This window comes from Chlorocebus sabaeus, chromosome 26, assembly GCF_047675955.1.
Source record: "Chlorocebus sabaeus isolate Y175 chromosome 26, mChlSab1.0.hap1, whole genome shotgun sequence".
Taxonomy (NCBI): Eukaryota; Metazoa; Chordata; class Mammalia; order Primates; family Cercopithecidae; genus Chlorocebus; species Chlorocebus sabaeus.
Genome location: NC_132929.1, coordinates 5155376 through 5163256, shown reverse-complemented (window position 1 = coordinate 5163256; position 7881 = coordinate 5155376).

Below are 7881 nucleotides of genomic sequence, written 5' to 3'. Positions count from 1 at the left end.
GAAGGGAAGGAGACCCAGTGCTGAACTCCAAGCAGAGATGGGGCTTTTCTCTCTGCATATTTTCTCTCCCTTCCCAGCCTGCATTTGCAATAACACTGATTTATATTTGTATTATCAATCAAAAATGGTTGTAAGCAAGTGTTACACACAATGTTAACTCCTATTTACATTCCTAACTGAATAATGTCTAAAGAGGTACTTAAACTGACATAAAACACAGATGATCTTATGATCAAATGTTTACTGCAAGAAAAAACTTCAAATTCCAAGGAGTCCCTCCAAATATAGAAAGGACCAGTATTTTAAGAGGTACGTTAACTAAAATGTGGGAATGTAGGAGCAGAGCAGGAAGAACCTTTAAGTCCAAAACTTACAAGAAGTCAATTTCATAGTGAGTTTCCTTGGTCCTTCCACAACAAGCTTTGGCATCTGTTTTCTCTACAATGGAGGTAATAACAGTAGTTATTTCAGGGCAGGAAAAGTCTTAGAGCTGTGCTGGAATATGATCTTGGCTATATAAAGTTTCACTATTTGTATATTGTAACAAACGTACAGTGTATTTTTTATTGGTAGTCAATAACAGATTTCTTTTGGAAAAGTAGCAGCCTCCTGTCCAGGGAACACCTGCAGTTCCCACTGAGTGAACATTGGTGTCTGCTAACCTTTGCCTCTATTTCTCTCAATAATATACTGTCAAGCTGTTCCTTGATTTAGCAGTTTTATTTACTTTCCTTTTCTTTTCCCGTTTCCATTTTCGAGAGAGAGTCCCTCTATGTCGCCCAATCTGGAGTGCAGCAGCACCATCATAGCTCCCTACCACCTAGACGGCTGGGCTCAAGCAATCCTCCTACATCAGCCTTCAGAGTAGCTGAGAATACCTGCACAGCCCACCGGGCCCAGCTAATCTTTGTGGTTTTTGTTTTGTTTTTCCATTCTGGGTTTCACCTGGTGCGGTGGCTCATGCCTGGAATCCTAGCACCCCAGGAGGCCGAGGCGGGCAGATCACCAGAGGTCGGGAGTTTGAGATCAACCAGACCAAATGGAGAAACCCTGTCTCCTCCAGAAAAATAAAAAATTAGAGAAGCATGGTGGCTCACACCTGCAATCCCAGCCACTTGGGAGGCTTAGGCAGGAGGATCACTTAAACACGGGAGGTGGAGGTTGCAGTGAGCCAAGATCATCCCATGGCACTCCAGCCTGGGCAACAAGACCGAAACTCCGTCTCAAAAAAACAAACAAACAAAAGACAGGTTTCACCATGTTGCCCAGGCCGGCCTAGAACTCCCAGGCTCAAGTGATCCACCACACTTGGCAGTCCAAAGTCCTGGGATTACACTGTGAAGGTTCATTTTATGTGCCAACTTGACTGGGCCACCGGTGCTCAGATGAAACATTGTTTCTGGTGTGTTTGTGAGTGCTTCCAGATGACATTAGCCTTTGAGTCAGTGAATTCAGTAACGTAGATGGCCCCGTGGAGATGGGCATCATCCAACCCACTGAGGGCTTGAGTAGAACAAAAGGAGGAAGGGAGAATTCGCCCCTTTCTTTCTGCCTCTGTGCGTGTGCTGGGACATCTCATCTCATCTTCTCCTCCCCTGGGACTGGGATGGACACCATCAGCTCTCCTGGTTGTCAGGCCTTCTGACTTGGACACAATTAAATCACCAGTTTTCCTGAGTCTTCCAGTTTCCAGATGACAGCTTCTTTGCCTTCATAATCATGTAAGCCACGACCCCATAATAAATCTCTATTTTTTAAATTATACTTTTTTTTTTTTTTTTGAGGCGGAGTCTCGCTCTGTTGCCCAGGCTGGAGTGCAGTGGCGCGATCTCGGCTCACTGCAAGCTCCACCTCCTAGGTCCACGCCATTCTCCCGCCTCAGCCTCCTGAGTAGCTGGGACTACAGGCGCCCGCCACCACGCCCAGCTAATTGTTTTGTATTTTTAGTAGAGACAGGGTTTCACCGTGTTAGCCAGGATGGTCTCAATCTCCTGACCTTGTGATCCGCCCGCCTCGGCCTCCCAAAGTACTGGGATTACAGGTGTGAGCCACCGTGCCCGGCCTAAATTATACTTTTTAAGTTCTAGGGTACATGTGCACAACATGCAGGTTTGTTACGTATGTATACATGTGCCATGTTGGTGTGCTGCACCCATTAACTCGTCATTTACATTAGGTATATTTCCTAATGCTACCCCTCCCTGCTCCACCCACACCACAACAGGCCCCAGTGTGTGATGTTCCCCGTCGTGTGTCCAGGTGTTCTCATTGTTCAATTCCCACCTATGAGTGAGACCATGCGGTGTTTGGTTTTCTGTCCTTGCGATAGTTTGCTCAGAATGATGGTTTCTAGCTTCATCCATGTCCCCACAAAGGACAGGAACTCATCCTTTTTTATGGCTGCATAGTATTCCATGGTTTGTATGTGCCACATCTTCTTAATCCAATCTATCATTGATGGACATTTGGGTTGGTTCCAAGTCTTTGCTATTGTGAATATTGCCGCATAAATCTTTTTAAGAAAATGTGACATATATTCACCATGGAATACTATGAAGCTGTAAAAAGGAACAAAATCATGTCCTTTTCAGCAACATGGATGCAGTCGGCGGCCATGATCCTAAGGAAACTAACACAGAGACAGAATATCAAATACTGCATGTTCTCACTTATAAGTGAGAGCTAATCATTAAGTCCTAATTCTTAGAACTGGTAAATGTTACCTTATTTGGAAAAAGCATCTTTTCAGGTATGATTAAGTTAAGGATCTTGAGGGGAGATTATCCTTGTTTGTCTCAGTGGGCATTAAATCCTGGAACATGCTTCCTTAGAGAGATAAAGGAGATTTAAGTTCAGACAGAAGAGAAGGAGGCCATGTGACCACGGAGGCAGAGACCAGAGTGGTGAAGCTGCAAGCCAATGAATGCCAGCAGCCACCAGAAGCTGGGAAAGTCAAAGGATGCATTTTGCCTTAAGCGCCTGAGAGCACTGGCTCTGCTGATACCTAGATTTCAGCCCAGTGGTACTGATTTTGCACTTCTGTTACCCAAAACTGTGAGAAAATAAATTTCTGTTGTTTTGAGTCACCAAATTTTTGGTAATTTGCTGTAACAGCCACAGGAAACTAATATACATGCCTACCTGGGTCCAGCTGTGTCCTGTGACTCCTGCTTTCCTGGGACAGGCTGGTTGCTCCATGCCTGCTGGCCACCCTCCTGGAACTGGACACTGCAGGTTGCTCCATGGCTGCTGGCCATCCTCCTGGGTGCTGGACGCTGCAGGCTGCTCCATGCCTGTTGGCCATTCCCTTTGGTGCTGGACAGCACTCACATTGTGAAATGCACTGGCCGTGTGAAAAACACCTGCAAATGTTGCCAGGAGAGGAGTTAGTTCTTTTGTTGGCAACCCTTGCTTATTGCTTATGCCTTAACCTTTGTGCCTCCAAGATCCCTTCTCTCTGCCTTCATCGATGCCAGGAAGGCAGTCACCTTTTGCCTTCCTTTGCCTCTCAGCAAGTGGCATATCTCCATGTCACTTTAAGCATCAAGCACACAGAGCCCAATAAGATGCTGAGAAGTGTCTGCCTGCTGTTACAAGCTGGTGGAGACATTCTGAGCCAGTAAATCCAGGTCTCAGGAAAACAGCTGCAGGAAACCTAAAGTTCAAAATGCTGAAGTGAAAAATGGGTAATGACAACAAAGGGAATCACAAGCCCCTTCTTTTAAAAATGTTACGGTGATAGTCCGGGCGCAGTGGCTCAGTCCTGTAATCCCAGGACTTTGGGAGGCCAAGGCAGGTGAATCAGGAGGTCAGGAGATCAAGACCATCCTGATGAACACGGTGAAACTCCATCTCTACTAAAAATACAAAAGAATTAGCACAGCATGGCGGCGGGTGCCTGTAGTTCCAGTTACTCGGGAGGCTGAGGCAGGAGAATGGCATGAAACTGGGTGGCGGAGCTTGCAGTGAGCGGAGATCATGCCACTGCACTCCAGCCTGGGTGACAGAGTGAGACTCCGCCCCCACCCAAAAAAAAAGTGCTGATAAGGCACAACATAAAATTTGCCGTATTAACCATTTGTAAGTATACAGTGCAGTAGTATTAATTATATACATGTTGTTGAATAACGAGTTGCTAGAACTTGCTGCTCTTGGAGAACTGAAACTATACCCACTACACAGCAACTCCTCATTTCTGTATCCCCTGGCTTCTGGAAACAAGCATTCGATTTTCTGTTTCTATGAGTTTGACTAATGTCTAACCTAATGTAAGACAAATCATACACTATTTGGTTTTGTGTGACTGGCTCATTTCAATTAGTGTAATGTTTTCAAGGTTCATCTATGTTGTAGCATGTGACAGGACTTCTTTCTTTTTTAGGCTGATAATTGGCATGGATAGACCACATTTATTTATTTATTTATTTATTTATTTATTTATTTATTTAATTAGACAATCTCACTCTGTTGCCCAGGCTGGAGTGCAGTGGCATGATCATGGCTCACTACAGTCTGAACCTCCCATTCTCAAGCGATCCTGCTGCGTCAGTCTCCTGAGTAGCTGGGACTACAGGCACATGACACCATCCCTGGATATTCATTTTTCTGTGTAACTGGTTGAGAAACAGGGGTAACAGTAAAGAAACTGTCTTAGAATAATCTGGTGACAGCGGAAGAGAATATGAGACACATTGTCCTCACAGAGCCTTGAAGAGTGTGACAGTAGTTGAGGGCCACACTGTTGTCTTATAGTGAAGTGAGGAGAACACACACTGGTTTGGTAGTCCTGGGGATGGAACGAGGAATGAAATGTGAACCTCATTGGCGGCAGAATCAAAATGTCTTGGGTCTTTGTAGTCAACAATTAAATGAGAAGGAGGAATTATTGACTGACTTAGGAAGAAGTAAATACCAAGAAATACCAATAAAATACAAAGCTTGCAATTTTAGTCAGGGCAAAGATTAAGCATTGTGTGAATCTAGATAGATTACTGAGCAGTTTTGTTGCTTGTATTTTATATCCTGTATCTTCTAGGTATGAAGCTATTTCTTTATATCTAAACATAGCCAAACATTTTTTAAACTAACAGCTTTATTGTCATACAGTTTTTATATGATAAGGCCCCCTTCAGGTGTACAGTTCAGTGGTTTTTAGTATATTCGGAGTTATGCAAACATTACCACTACCTAATTTCCAAACATTTTCATCTCCCTACAAAGAAACCCCATACCCATTAGCAGTCACTCCCTGTACCCGTCTCCCCCACCGTTGATCCCGGAAACCTCTGATCTAATTTCTATCTCTGTAGATTTGCCTATCCTGGACATTTCATATAAATGAAATCATATAAAATGTGCCATTTTCTGACTGGCTTTTCTTTACAGAGATTATAAATCAAATGCCAGAAGAGCCTAAGCTTAGGATAGTGTTTGCTGTACAACTTTGACAACTCAACTTTTTTTAAAGTTGAAAATCTGACTGTCTGTATATGTAGCATATTATCCTTAGGTGACCCTTCCTTTGATTATTAAGAATTTTTTCCCTAGTATTATTGAACTGTTTCAATATTCAGCAGGAACCCTTCAGAGACAAAGAGCAGTAGGAATTTGGAACACATATTGACAAAATAAATGTCACTTAATACAGTAGTAGAGTCGACCACTTTTAGGTGTCGATGCTGCTGAAAGTGTATATTGAGGAAAGGTTTACTTATCTTACTTTTTGTGGAGGTGCTAGAAGTACTTTTGTCTTGTGTTTATATTTTAAGAAACCTTTGCAGAGGTACTATGTGGTTGTACAAATGTACTTTCTTTTGACCTGAAAATGCAAAAACTTCCTGTCTTTCCACTTTCTGAGACTCTGCAACCTTAAAGGAAGAGTGGGATACATTAAAGGAAAGGTGGTGGTGGCTGGGTAATGGGTAGCAATGTCTACTATATACTTTCTTTCCCAAAACAAGTCCCTGTCTACTGTCAGCATTTCCAAAATGTGAAGATCAAGTGTGGTGTTAACTCACTAACTAATGACTAGACTTTGAGTGGTTGTGGAAGCAAAATCTCAGTGAGTGCCTGGAGGTTCTAATTCTGTTAAATCAGTGAGTGCACATTCTATACAAGATTCTCTTAGCCCAGTGGCAGATTTAAGGAGTGGGAGATAGATTTCTATGTTTCAGAAATCAAACACACAAAGAGTAAAAATTTTTAATCCCATGATTCTTTGCCCAAGTTTAATTTTCTGGAGAGTTTTTCTTTAGATTTTCTTTCCTTTCCATTAAACTGTTACTTTGGAATGTCTCAGGGTTTGGGAAAGCAAGTGGGAAAGACACTGGCTTGGATTCTCCAGGAGAAGGGAGTGAAGAGGACTTCTTTCCCTCATTTTGTTATTGAATCATGTCATGATAACAATTATTAAGGTGAATGAATGGTCTACAGTAGAAGTTTTTAAATGCCTTCTCTACAAAATAATTTGGTTTAGTCAATGCAAGGATGCCTTTGGTTAGCTGGAATGGAAGATGTGCCGGCTGGAGTGGTCTTGGCAATTCTTCCGGGGGGAAATTCAGCATTTGGAAGTGTAGGAAGCAGAAGGAATCTCAGGCAAGGGAAAGGCGTGGGCAGAGACCCGGAGGACAGAACAGGTTGTGGTGGACATGGTGTCCACATAGACCTCATCAGTGGTCTTAGCTTTTGTGTTTTCAAAATTACCACAGTTTGTGTTCTAAAACTGTCATCCCCTTGATTTTATTTTTGGCATGCTATCTGTGTGTTTTCAAATTTAAAACAACAGTAAAGGAGAAATGAAATTATTTTGTTTGAGAAAAAGTTAAGGTTAAAACATCTTGATCTAAATAATTTTCTATGGGGAGATTTGATAAATCCCCAGAAGCTATCTGTCGTTCAGAGAACAGTCTTCAGACCTAGAAAGGACTTGAGGAGTCCCAGAGAGGAGCTGCATGGTCTGAACCATTTGATTCTCATGACAGAATGGGTAAAAACAATTTTAACCATGAAACCATGCAGATGTTCATATTCTGGATAGGGTAAGGTCAATGCCATTGTCAGAGGAAAAACTTTTGGCCATCACAGGATAGGAGAGAAAGTTTGAGTTGTAAACAATACTCTAATGCCATTTAAGGGAATGGGTTTTTCTGCCCCTATTCTTTGGAATATTTAGGGTTAATTTCTTAGTTTTTGACATCACAAAAATTTCCAACTATTTTGTTCTAAGAGCCATTTCAAACGATGGACTACAATTTCAGAGCAATTACATGAGAGTAATACCAATAGAATTTTTAAGTTACCCATAGTCTTATATCCCTAACAATTATGTTCATGCTTGCATGTTCTCTTTTCATCTTTACTGTGTGCATACTTTCTTAGTAACGACGTGTAGACATTTTTTAAGCAGGAATAATTCTCGAGATAATTTTGTATGTTTCCTTTTTTCTTTATAAGGTGTGTATTGGGTGGGGGAGCATTATGTATGAAACTGCTCACAAAACAGGTGATTATTTTCTTATAATACCCAATTTTCACCCTCAATAGAGTGTTTTGATAATGTAAGTTAGATTGTAAGTAGAAATTTCTCTTAAGGAAATTTTAGTTTTTTTTGGTTTTTTTTTTTTCATAATCCCTATTTTCAAGGATGAAAAAGGTAAACCAGTAAAATGAGATTGTACTTGGTGCTGAATCTATGCCAGGATAGGCATTAAGAGTGACCTTTATTTAAGGTTCTAATTTGCTCATGTTGGGCACTTAGAAAATTGGTTTGTTGCTTTTTGTGAGATTCTAGAAATGTTCCAATTTTAGTTTTCCCCCTTGACTCCGGACTTTTTAACACCAATCTGCTGCTGTGGAGGCATATGCCATTTTGTTAGGCCTTCT